The sequence below is a fragment of the Nycticebus coucang genome, chromosome 13, assembly GCF_027406575.1.
Source record: "Nycticebus coucang isolate mNycCou1 chromosome 13, mNycCou1.pri, whole genome shotgun sequence".
Taxonomy (NCBI): Eukaryota; Metazoa; Chordata; class Mammalia; order Primates; family Lorisidae; genus Nycticebus; species Nycticebus coucang.
Window position 1 is genome coordinate 40,161,449 of NC_069792.1, and position 13,356 is coordinate 40,174,804.

The 13,356-nt window shown below is 40.2% G+C and overlaps 1 pseudogene; it reads left to right on the top strand.

Moving 5' to 3' along the window:
• The first annotated feature begins 585 nt into the window (after positions 1 to 585).
• On the top strand, positions 586 to 8,258 carry LOC128563345 (disks large-associated protein 5-like; annotated as a pseudogene).
• Positions 8,259 to 13,356: the final 5,098 nt, after the last annotated feature.

Sequence of the window (13,356 nt, forward strand, 5' to 3'; positions counted from 1 at the left end):
GCATTAGAATTTTTTTTTTTTTGAGACAGAGGCTCACTATGTCACCCTTGGTAGAGTGCAGTGGCATCACAGCTCAAAACCTCCACCTCTTGGGTTCAAGTGATTCTCTTGCCACAGCCTCCTAGTAGCTGGGACTACAGGTGCTTGCCACTGTGCCTGGCTATTTTTTTTTTTTTGTTTTTGTTGCACTTGTCATTGTTTAACAGGTTCAGGCCAGGCTCAAACCCACCACCCTCCGTGTATGTTTCTGACACCCTACCCACTGAGCTACAGGTGCCGCCTGAATGTATTAGAATATTAATAAGAAGGCTAGAGCAGAGGTTATTTAAAGCAAAATCCATCAGCTTTTTTTTTCAATATTTAGCAAACATTTAAAGCAATGTTTCTATATCCATTGGCACAGAAATTTCACTTCTAAAATTTTATATACAATACTCAGAAAGCATTATTTAAAAATCCAAAGATGGGCTCAGTGCAGGAAGTTTAGTTGTATGGAGGCGAGCCTTGGAGGCGGTGGTGTGCGTCCACTTCCAGGGTTCCTTAACTTTTGATTCACTTGAGGTTCACGCTAGGAGGTGCTTCAGAATGTCTTCATCACATTTTGCCAGTCGGTTCAGAAAGGATTTCAGTACTGAAATGATTAGGACTAAACTTGCTCAAAGGAAATCACTGTCTGAGAAACACAAACAGACATAAGGAATATGAACAAAATAGACTCTTTGGTTTGAAAGATGTCAGCATTCCAACCTTGGAAGGTAGAATTCTTGTTGAATTAGATGAGACATCTCAAGAGCTTGCTCTAGAAAACGCCAAGCCAAGGTCAATAAAAACTGTTCTGTGTGACCAACGAAGCAAACGCTCCAAAAATACAAAGAAGAAAAGCAACTACAAAAATTGAAAGCACAGAGAAAGAGAAAGCTAAACGAGAAGCGTTTAAAGTGGGTTTTTATAGACCTGATACGCCTGGTTTCCTTTCATCAAACCTGAATGCTATGAAAGCTGGGCCACAAAAGACTTCTTCTGTATGGATTACAAGGTCAAAGGCCAAAGACCTGTTTGGTTTGTCCTAGGAGGCTCACTCGTACTGCTCGAACATCACTCCCAATAATGGGAGTATGACCAGCAGTATGACCTGGTCAAAGACAAACTTCTGAAAACAAAGTGTTGGACAAAGAGGGAAAAGTTGGACAGCCTGTAGTGTCCACGTCGGTGAGAATGACTTGATCTGCTGCTCAAGCAGCAAAGCAGGTTGCTGGAGCAGTCTCATCCAGCACAGCAAGAAAGCCATTCTCAAGAGCCACTGGTGACAGTGAACCAGGAAGAAAGGCACCAAATAAAGGAAGACCCGCCCCCAAAAAAGAAACAAAACCTGCAAAGCCCCTGGATGGTCTGAAGACCTATCAAGTCACACCCATGACTCCCAGAAGTGCTGACGATTTCTCGACACGCAGTTACACCTGGACCCCTTGCAAAATAGAAGAGGATAAGACTCAAGAAGCAACAAAAGATATTTTGGTGCTAAAATGTAAAATGTCAGCTACTGAGTTAGTACAGCAAGATTCAAATAAATTACAACATCCTTTGTGTTCTCTAACAGTTTGGAATGAAGAACAGGTCTTAAATCATAATAAATCTATTAAAAAGTCAAATGGCCTTCCAGTAACAGAGGTCCCATCACTTGAAATGAAGGAAGGACAGATATGTACCATATTTCAGAAATATCCTCCAGTCAGAAACTGAGAAATTAACAATGTCAAGTTGCCTTCAGAGGGAGAAGAAGCTGAGATCGGACATTCCAGATGATGCTAAAGATCGTATTCGCACAGCAGTTGGTCCAACAAGACTCCTTATGAAGGAAAGGGTCAAACAATTTGAAGGACTAGTGAATGATTGTGAATATAAACAAGGTGAAAAGGAGATTACTCACACAGATCTGGACAGGTTCTGGGATATGATTAGTTTTCAGATAGAAGATGTAAAGCAAAAATTCAACAATCTGACCAGACTTGAAGAATCTGGGTGGCAAAACAATAGTAATGCAAGCATTTTAGTCTTCAGGAAAAAAGTCATCTCAAGTATGGTGAATAAACCAAAACAAATTCTTCCACATGATGGAGGAAGAATTGCAGCTAGAAATCGCTTGGCTGTCATAAAAAGTGCAGAGAGAGAAGACGAAGCTGGGAGAACATGCGGAGGCAGCAGCCTCTAGGATGCCAAAGGAGATTGATAAAATAGTGTTTGATGCTGGATTTTTCAGGGTTGAAAGTCCCATTATATCATTCTCAAGACTTTCCATTTCTTTTGAACATCCTTCTCAAAAGACGTTGAACACCTAAGTCTGTCAGCAAAGCTGCGTCTCAGAGCAGGGGTGCGGTGGGCCTCCTAGGACAAACTGCATCACCAGAGAGTTCCAGTCCTTGGAGTACCAAAAATGAACACGATGATAAGAAGACTTTGTTCGAAAATACTCCTGAAAGCCAGAGCAACCTAGGAGAAGATGCTCAGTGTCCTGGATCACAAGATTTAATCGAAGCGAAACATGATGAAAATAGGGTAAACTTTGGCGTGCATTACTTACCCATTGAAAGAATTGAGTTTGCCTCTTCTTGCTGGTGGAGTAGCAGATAATATTAACAAAAAAGAAGAAATTTCAGATGTCGTGGAAGGAATGGAGCTAATTCTTCAATTATATCACACGATGTTTTGATGAGTAGCCCTGAAAAAATTAAACCGTCACAGAATATCCTCTCACCAGAAGAGGAAACTAAACTTCCTCCGTCAAGTACTATTTGATAATAAAAGTCTCACTACTGAATGCCTTGTTGATTCAACAGGCCTGAACTGCAGCAATCCATTCACTCAGCCAGAGGGCAGACATTGAGAACATTCCGGATACATTTCCCTTGGTGGTGACCTGATCTCCTTTTCACCTCTAATGCCTCCCGTTGGCCTGGGCGCTGGAGGGGGGCAGGACGTGGAGCCCCGGACTCCGACCCGGGCTGGAGACCCTACCTGGAGCCCATGAAGCGTGGGCAGGTGTCAATACATCAGCTTTTTAAGAAAACTGTTGTTGGCCCAGGACCTCTAGCTTAAGCGGCCAGTGCCAGCCACATACACCAGAGCTGGCAGGTTGGAATCCAGCCCGGGCCCGCCGAACAATGACATCTATAACCAAAAACTATCCGGGCATTGTGGTGGGCGCCTGTAGTCCCAGCTACTTGGGAGGCTGAGGCAATAGAATCACCTAAGCCCAGGAGCTGGAAGTTGCTGTGAACTGTGATGCCATGGCACTCTACCCAGTGCAACAGCTTGAGGCTCTGTCTCAAAAAAACAAAAAACAAAAAAAAAAGAAAAGAAAGAAAACTATTGTTAATCTGTTCATGTAGAGGGAACACAAAAGATCACATCTCCTCTTGAGGTAATAAATGGTGAGTAACATGTACTTACACATCAGATTCTCATCCAAGCACTTAACATCCAATCTCCTCTAAGTCTCACAATAAATCTGTAAAGGAATTGCTAAAATTACTTCCATTTCACAGGCCAGAAAACTGAGGCCCAGAGATGTTAAGTAACTGATACAAGGCAACACAGATACCAAGTGTTTTATTGGGGCAAATAAAGATGTTTAGTCAGTGTGTGGTTTACTGGTATAACTTAATACTGTACATTGGGTGGGCATCTGTTTAAAAGTGTTTTAGAATGGGTTTTCTTCAAAATCAGGTTATATTTGGTTTTGGTGCATGCATAACTAGACCACTTGCAAAATTATTTGTAATTTGTAATGTTATTTTAAATTTTTTTAGTTAAAGAAGCAGTTTCCTGCTATGGCCCTGAAGATTCCTGCCAAGAGAATATTTGGTGATAATTTTGATCCAGGTAAGCTGTAACTTTATAGACCAGGAATTAAGTGGTAGTTCAGGTTTGAAGAAGTCATGAGCATATTCATTGGACTGTGTCATAGTGCAGGACTTTAGAAAACTAATTGATCTTGTGCTTTATGAAAATACTGCTTCTGGAATGTGCTTACTGTGTGCCAGGTGTTTTAATTTATTCAATCCTTACAACAAGCCTATAAGGTAGGTATTGTTGTCATTATTAGATAAGGAAACTGAGGCACAGTTAGGTTCATTATTTTGCTCAGGGTCACACACACAGGGTAAATGGCAGCTTCGGAAGTTAAACTCAAGCAATCTTGCCTCAGATAAATTTAGTAATCGCTAACTTAGGGGTACTTTTCTAACTTTAAACAATGCCAGAAAAGGAATTTATTTTTACATTTAGAAACTTTTTATTTATTTATTTATTTTGAGATAGAGTCTTGCTATGTCACCCTCGGTAGGATGCTGTGGAGTCATAGCTCACAGCAACCTCAAGCTCGTGGACTTAAGCAATTCTCTTGCCTCAGCCTCCCATAGTAGCTGGGACTATTTTTTTGTTGTAGTTGTCATTGTTGTTTAGCAGGCCCAGGCTGGGTTCGAACCCGCCAGCCTCAGTGTACCCTAGCCACTGAGCTATGGGCACTGAACCTATATACATATGTATATATTTTTTGGAGGGGTGGGGGGCAGAGTTTTATTTTGCACCCTCGGTAGGGTGCTGTGGCATCACAGCTAACAGCAACCTCCAAATCTTGGGCTTAAGCGATTTTCTTGCTTCAGCCTCCCAAGTAGCTGGGACTATAGGCGCCTGCCACAACACCAAGCTATTTTTTGGTTGTAGTTGTCATTGTTGTTTGGCGGGCCTAGGCTGGATTTGAACATGCCAGCTCCCGTGTATGTGGCTGGTGCCCTAACCTCTGAGCTACAGGGACCGAGCCCAAGATAGATGGATCGATGTATATATATATATATTATATATATATATATATAATATATATAATTTTATATAATTTTGTTCTACATAGTAAGATACATAGTTCAAGCATTTCTTTATTACATGGTGAAAATATTTTTGCTATTGTAATGAGACAGATTCTAGTAATCATATTGCTGAATAATGTCACATAATAGTCTGTTCCACTGTGTGTAAAGTTTATTGTACTTTGCAAACATCCTTATACATGCCATCATTGGCATTTAATTTAAGGGTAGCAGATACTAGGATTGTAAAAATATCCTCTTTTAGGCTTTAAGTATATCAATTTGTCTAATTTCCCATTATTTTATTTTATTTTTTATTTTGCATCAGAGTCTCACTATATTGTCCTCGGTAGAGTGCGATACTGTCACAGCTCACAGCAACCTCCAACTCTTGGACTTAAGTGATTCTCTTGCCTCAGCCTCCTAAGAAGCTGGGATTACAGGCGCCTGCCACAATGCCTGGCTGGTTTTGTTTTTTCTTTTCTTGTTGTAGTTATTATTTGGCAGGCCTGCACTGGGTTCGAACCGCCAGCTCCAGTGTATGTGGCTGGCGCCCTAGCTGCTGAGCTACAGGTGCTGAGCCTCTAATTTCCCTTTTTTACTCAATTTGAATTAAAGAAAGATAGATATAGATATGTAGAAAAAAATTACAAAATATTCTCTATGTGTTCTCTATGGCCACCTCTTTGTAACATACACAGTCTTCTCCCTTACTCCTGGAGAACACAGTCTAAGGGATCTGTTGTGTTAAAGTTTTTCCTATGTGTGGAGACTTTTAGAATACCCTGTAGTAGGTACTGCAGAGAGGAGAGACCAAGTAGAGAGTGGGAGGCTGGTTAAGAGAGTATTCCTACCAGTCATGGCGTTAGATAATGAGCACAGGGACTCGAGTGGGAATAGCGTTAAAAAATGAGCCGTGTGCAAAAGCTCTTCTAATGATAAATCTGTAAGAAATTTTGATAATTGCTTAGTAATGCCACATAAAGAAGAGAATGAGAGATAAGTGAAGTGTCAGGTATGATCTGACTGAGAAAATTAATTAATATGAAGTGGCAGAAAGACTTTAAGAAAAATCAAACTATGCTAGTGATGACACTTGAACTTGGGTTGGAGTTCAGTAGAGCCCTTAGTTGAATCGTGAAGACAGTCATTCCTTCAAGGAATGAAGGCACAAAGAAGTAAAAGATCCGCAGCTCTACTCCTTTCTTATAAAAGACAAGATACCAGACTGAATGCCCAATTGTACCTATGTTTTAATGAATTAATTATTTGACACTGAAAATGGATTTTTATTGAAAAGCCATTTGCAGTCTATCTTAAAGTGTGTTGTATATGATTTAGTAACAGTGAACTACGTTGTACGTAACAGAAATCTTGAAAAGCATTAGGGATAGCAAATGTAAGTCTTAATGTAAAAATCCAGAAATAGGTAAGAATGTCTGTTTGGTTAAGCCTTGCTGGGGAAACAGGCATTCTTACATTTTGCCGGTAGGAATGCCAAATGGACATCCATGTCAATGGAAATTTGGTAACATTTAGGAAAACTGTATGTATTTCACTTGGACCAAGAAATTACATTTCTAGGAATCTATCCCAAAGATAAACTGCACATAAAATGATGTATGTTCAGGGAAGCACCAGCCCCATATAACGAGAGTGGTGGGTTCAAACACAGTCCTGGCCAAACTTCAAAAAAAATAGCTGGGTGTTGTGGCAGGCACGTGTAGTCCCAGCTACTTGGGAAGCTGAGGCAAGAGAATACCCGAAGCCCTACAGCTGGAGGTTGCTGTGAGCTGTGACGCCACGGTACTCTACTGAGGAGATGATGAAGGAATAAATCAAAACTGGGACTTTGAGGAGGGAGAGGCTAGGGGACCCAACAGAAGTGGAAGTTAAATGTCCCTGAGTGAATCTTGTTCATTGTTTTGACTTTGGAACCATGTATTTGTTTTACATAATTTATGTATGTATGTATGTTTGAGACAGAGTTTCACTTGGTCACACTTGGTAGAGTGCTGTAGCGTCTTACCTCACAGAAACCTCAAACTCTTGCGTTCAAGTGATCCTCTGGCCTCAGCTTCCCAACGCCTGGCTATATTTTAGAGGCAGGGTCTTGCACTGGCTCAGTCTGGTCTGGAACCTGTAAGCTCAGGCAATCCATCCACCTCAGCCTTCCAAGTGCTGGGATTACAGGCATGAGTCACTGGGCCCAGCCCTTGTTTTACATGATTTAAAAACAAAAATTAAAATGCAATAACAAAGAGACCTCTAACAATGGAAAATAAACTAAAGGAAAAAATAACCTAACTATATTTTGATTTTTGTTGTAAATACTTAGAGAATAATTAACCATTAGAATAATAAGATTTTGACTATATCTCATGGGTTTATATGCCAAAGACAAAAACAAAAACCTTCAAAGAAGTTTTATATGGCATTCGATAGTAAGTTATATAAAGTTGTTATCCTGGAATTATGTTAATGTCATGGGAACCAAGATTTTAGGCAGAAGAGGAAAGAGAAACAAATATGAAATCAAAGATTTTAAGTGAAAATCCTATAATTTTTGCTTCATTTTCAAACATAACATGGAATCATAATTTTTTTCTTTTTTTTACATTTTCAAACCGTATGTATTAGTGTTCTCTCCTGGAAATGCCTAAAAGCAGTAACAAATAAGTAGCAATCAACAACCCCAGCATTCAAGTTGTGATCTCTCAATACCATTTTCCTCTCAAGGGAACCAGAGTTCCTGGAAAATGGTCATTTCAGCTTCTGGGCAAGCAATGTACAAGATTATCTCAAGACATCTTGCCTTAAATTTTCACACAGAAGTGATCTGCAATTACTGAAGGTTTATCAAAACTACAAAAGAGCTGAATTTATGTGAGCTTTAGTTGAGCAAAGATTGGACAATTAGAACATGGAGAAAGAGTATTGGAGTGGGTTAGAACACATTAATATATAAAGACCCTTGAGTTCACATGGACTCTTCAAAAAAAATAAATAGAACAACTCATCAAATACCTTAGAGGTTACTAGATTACTGATTTATTATTCTTGCAATCAGTCAAAGAATCAAACATTTATCCTTGTTTGGTATGAAACATAATTTCTTTGTACCAAAGAGCTAATGATGGAAAGTAGTACTTCTTCATAGAAGAATCAACAGCTCATAATTGCAAAAGGAATGACAAAATGGGAAGAATCACTGTATAACTTCTGATGAGTTAATGGATCTAGGCACAGACCATCAATGATGAAAGCTTTACTGGGGCAGGAGAATCCACTTCCAAGATGACTCACTCTTGTGGTTCTTGGCAGAAAGCCTTCTTGCATGTGGGCTACATAGCCTTCGCTGTCCTTTCAACATGGCAACTGGCTTTTCCGGAATGAATGATCCAAGTGAACTAGCAATGCCTTTTATGACCTGGACTTGGACGTCACATACCATCACATCCACCATATTCAGTTAATTCAAAGATAGTCATTAGTCCAACACACATTCAAGAGAAGAATTAAGCTCTGTCTGTAGATTGGAGGCAAATCGAAGACTTTATGGACATTCTAAGATGATTTCACGTTTTTTAAAAAAAGATATTACCAGCAATACACATTGATGTATTTAAAAAAACAAAACCACAAAGTTGTCTAAAATTGCTTTAAAATACTCCAGAAAAAAAAGTGAAGAATAGGGATAAATGAGCCATCAATACCAGAATGTTGGTATGGTAATTTTTAAAGCAGGGTAATGAGTACATGTGGTTCATTATGCTCGTCTGTCACCTTTTGTGTATTTCTAAAATTTTCCACAGTGAAAAGTTAAAAATAAATTCATACCTTAGAAAACTATCCTGAAATTCCCCCCCCCCCGCTTTTTTTTGAGACAGAAAGCTGTCGCCCTGGGTAGAGTGCCATGGCATCACAGCTCACAGCAACCTCCAACTCCTGGGCTCAAGGGAGTCTCCTGTCTCCGCCTCCCAAGTAGCTGGGACTACAGGCACCCGCCACAACGCCCGGCTATTTTTTGGTTGCAGCCGTCATTGTTGTTGGGTGGGCCCAGGCTGGATTCGAACCCGCCAGCTCAGGTGTATGTGGCTGGCACCTTAGCCACTTGAGCCACAGGCACCGAGCCTGAAATTCCCCTTTTAACTTTATTTGTGTTTGGCAGCCATCATCCTGAGTTTGTTTTACATCTTTCTGAGTCCTTGGGGTGCAGCACAAGCCTGTGTCTTCATTTTCTTTTTTTATTTCTTTATTCTGATGGTTGCCAACCTCTGTAAGATGAGTTTTATGTGCTTGAAGGCTTAAGAATGATTTCTGCTTATATTTTTCAAAGTTAAAATTTTATTTTGAATACAAGATTTTTTATAAGGCACACCCAAAGGAAACCATATTTCTTTCTTTCTTTTCTTTTCTTTTTTCCAAGACAGAGTCTCAAATTGTCACCCTGGGTAGAGTGCTATGGTGTCACAGCTCGCAGCAACCTCAAACTCTTGGACTCAAGTGATTCTCTTGCCTCAGGCTCCCTCCCTAGTAGCTGGGACTACAGGTTTCTGCCAGAACTCTTGGCTTTCGGCTTTTTTTTTTTTGTTGCCATTGTTTTATCTGGCCTGGACTAGGTTCAATCCTGCTAGCCTCAGTGTATGTGGCTGACACCCTAGCCACTGAGCTACAGGTGCTGCCCGGAAAAGCTGATGGGATCCTGATATCAATATAGAAACCACTTTTTTGTTTACCAAAAAAGCTTATTGTTGAAAATAACAAAATGGCAAAATTATAAAGAAATTGAGTTCATTAAGGGGTGGTTTTATGAAATTTAGAGAATGTGAATTGCTAGAATGTATAAATGGTTGCTCAGTATTTTCTTTAATTGCAAGTATTTAATTATTTATTTAACATATATAAATATATATCTATCTACATATATATTTTTTTGAGACAGTCTCCCTGTGTCACCCTCAGTAAAGTGCAGTGGGATCACAGCTCACAGCAACCTCAAACTCTTGGGCTCAAGCTATTCTCTTGCCTTAGCCTCCCAAGTAGCTGGGACTACAGGTGCCCAGTACAACGCCTGGCTATTTTTTTTGTTGTTGTGCAGTTGTCATTGTTGTTTAGCTGGCCTGGGCTGGGATGGAACCTACCAGTCTGGATGTATATGGCTGGCACGGTAACCACTGTGCTATGGGCACCGAGCCTATTCGTAAGTATTAAGTGCCTTGTAAGACATTATTTTAAGGGCTAAAGATCAATTTTTTTTTTATTAAATCATAGCCGTGTACGTTAATGTGATCGTGGGGCACCATATACTGGTTTTATAGACCGTTTGACACATTTTCATCACACTGGTTAACATAGCCTTCCTGGCATTTTCTTAGTTATTGTGTTAAGACGTTTATATTTGGGCGGCGCCTGTGGCTCAGTGAGTAGGGCGCCGGCCCCTTATGCCGAAGATGGCGGGTTCAAACCCAGCCCTGGCCAAACTGCAACAAAAAAAATAGCCTGGCGTTGTGGCGGGTACCTGTAGTCCCAGCTTCTCCGGAGGGTGAGGCAAAAGAATCGCGTAAGCCCAGGAGTTAGAGCTTGCTGTGAGCTGTGTGAGTGAGCCACGGCACTCTACCCGAGGGCAGTACGGTGAGACTCTGTCTCTACAAAAAAAAAAAAAAAAAAATTTATATTCTACATTTACTAAGTTTCACATGTACCCTTGTAAGATGCACCGCAGGTGTAATCCCAGCAATCACCCTCCCTCTGCCCATCCTCCCCCCTCCCTCCCCTGTCTCTCCCCCTTCCTCATCCCCATATTCTTAGGTTATAACTGGGTTATAGCTTTCATATGAAAGCCATAAATTAGTTTCATAGTAGGGCTGAGTATATTGGATACTTTTTCTTCCATTCTTGAGATACTTTAGTAAGAAAAATATCACAGCTCTATCCATGTAAACAACAAAGAGGTAAAGTCTCCATCTTTCTTTAAGGCTGCATAATATTCCATGGTGTACATATACCACAATTTATTAATCCATTCGTGGATTGATGGGCACTTGGGCTTTTTCCATGACTTAGCAATTAGGAATTGGGCTGCAATAAATATTCTGGTACAAACATCTTTGTTATGATGTGATTTCTGGTCTTCTGGGCATATATCTAGTAGAGGAATTATAGGATTGAATGACTGATCTATTTTTAGGTCTCTAAGTGTTCTCCAAACATCTTCCCAAAAGGAATATATTAATTTGCATTCCCACCAGCAGTGCAGAAGTATTCCCTTTTCTCCACATCCACGCCAACATCTCTGGTCTTAGGATGTTGTGATATGGGCTAATCTTACTGGAGTTAGATGATATCTCAAAGTAGTTTTGATTTGCATTTCTCTGATGATTAAGGATGATGAGCATTAAGGATGATGAGTATTAATTTGCATTCCCACCAGGAAGGCATGATCCTTCCCTTAAACAGCTTAGATAGAAACTCCTTTTTTTTTTTAAGACAGAGTCTCACTTTATCGCCCCTGGTAGAGTGCCATGGTGTCATAGCTCACAGCAACCTCAGACTCTTGGGCTCAAGCAATTCTCTTGCTTCAGGCTTCCAAGTACCTGGGACTATAAAGTCTGGCTATTTTTAGAGGTGGGGTCTTGTTCCTGTTCAGGCTGGTATTGAACCTCTAAGCTCAGGCAGTCTACCTACCTTGGCCTCCTAGAGTGCTAGGATTACAGGAGTGAGCCACCACATCTGGCCTAGCTATAAACTTCTTTTATTACTCAATATTTACCTCTGCTTATTGAAGACAAATAAGTTTGTACAAAATAAAAAGACTACTTCCTATTTCAGTCCCAGTCTTTGAGTTCTACTGAAGTCCAGACTTCCTATCTACCCAGGTCTTTTTATAAGCCTTGTTGTCATGTCAGCTGTCCAGGATATTTTTCTTAAGAGCTAATCCCTAGATAGGTTGGGAATCTCTTTGCTCTTGAAACAACCTGTGAGTTCTTTGCTGTTAGTACCCTTGGTGTGCCTGTATGTAGTGATTTGTTTAAATTTCTTCTCCACTAGAACGTGAAGTTCTTTTTTTTTCCTTTTTATTTATTTATTTTTTATTGAGACAGAGTCTCACTTTGTGGCTCTCGGTAGAGTGCCATGGCATCATAGGTCACAGCAACCTCCAACTCTTGGGCTTAAGAGATTCTCTTGCCTCAGCCTCCCAAGTAGCTGGAACTACAGGCACCCGGCACAACACCTGGCTTTTTTCTGGTAGAGATGGGGTGTCACTCTGGCTCAGGCTGGTCTCGAACCTCTGAGTCCAGGGTAGTCCACCTGCCTCTGCCTCCCAGAGTGCTAGGATTATAGGCGTGAGCCACCCTGCCCAGCCTAGAATGTGAACTTCTTGAGGATAGTTACCAGGTATTAATGAAACATTTTTGTATTTCCAGTGCATTGCACATTTTAAAGTGTATAATAGATGATTAATGAATGAATAAATGAATGCTTGTATGCCATTTTCACCTGAGTGACTTCTTTTAGAAAGGCTATTCAGTATTAGGTTAAAGCTTTTAAATATCACTTACTGTATCACTGAAACTTCTAAATTATCAAGGATTCCAAATTAGGTAGAATAATTTTGTTAGCTAGCTTCCCACGCCCTTTCTTTTTTAGACGACCATCACAAAGTGGTATAGCTGGAAGGATCTCTTATAGATCATGAGATAAAGAAAGGGGGCATTTGTTTGCGGTTAGAAAGCCAGAAAGCGGCACAGGCAAGATCCAGAGTTAGGAGACTACTTCAGTGTCCTTTGCTGTGGCAGGCCGTTATACTAGTAGGAGTCGTCATGGTGACTGTGCTGTTATTTGAGTTCCTATCTATACAGTAGTGCCTTTTACCTCTATTTTGCAAGACGAGGCCATTTTCCCGAGTCTCATAGCTAATCCAGGGCAGAATCAGACTTACCAGGTCGTCCGTCTTCAGAGCTCATTCCCTCAGCTCTTTACTGTCTGCTTCGTGTGTAAACATAGGATGCCTTTAAAAGCAGAGTTCACGGCATTGGTCGTAAAACCCAACATCTCCTCAGTCAGTCCGATGATTCTTTCCTCTGCCCCACACTGTTGAGGATAGTGTCCTTTTGGATGATTTTTCATGAAGAGCAAAATGATAGAAATGGGAATAGTTCAGTTTAATAATTATTTTGGAGACTAAAGCTTTTCATTTTATTATCTGAGCATTGAGGGTTTTTCTGAATTTCTAATTGAAATTTCTTTTTAATTACAACAGATATGTTTGTGTAAGTTCTTCATTAGAGAGATTTTAAAAATGCCTACTATAATTCTTAACACAATATCTCAACCTTATAAAAATTCTTGGCACTTAATCCTATAATGGCATGGTACACATTTTAGTCTTTTCTGGAATTTTTTCAGATATTTGCATGCTTAATGTTGATCTAAAAAAATGAAGCTTGGAATTGTTCCTAAATTCTGACTGCTGCTGAACTTCTTGTTTGAT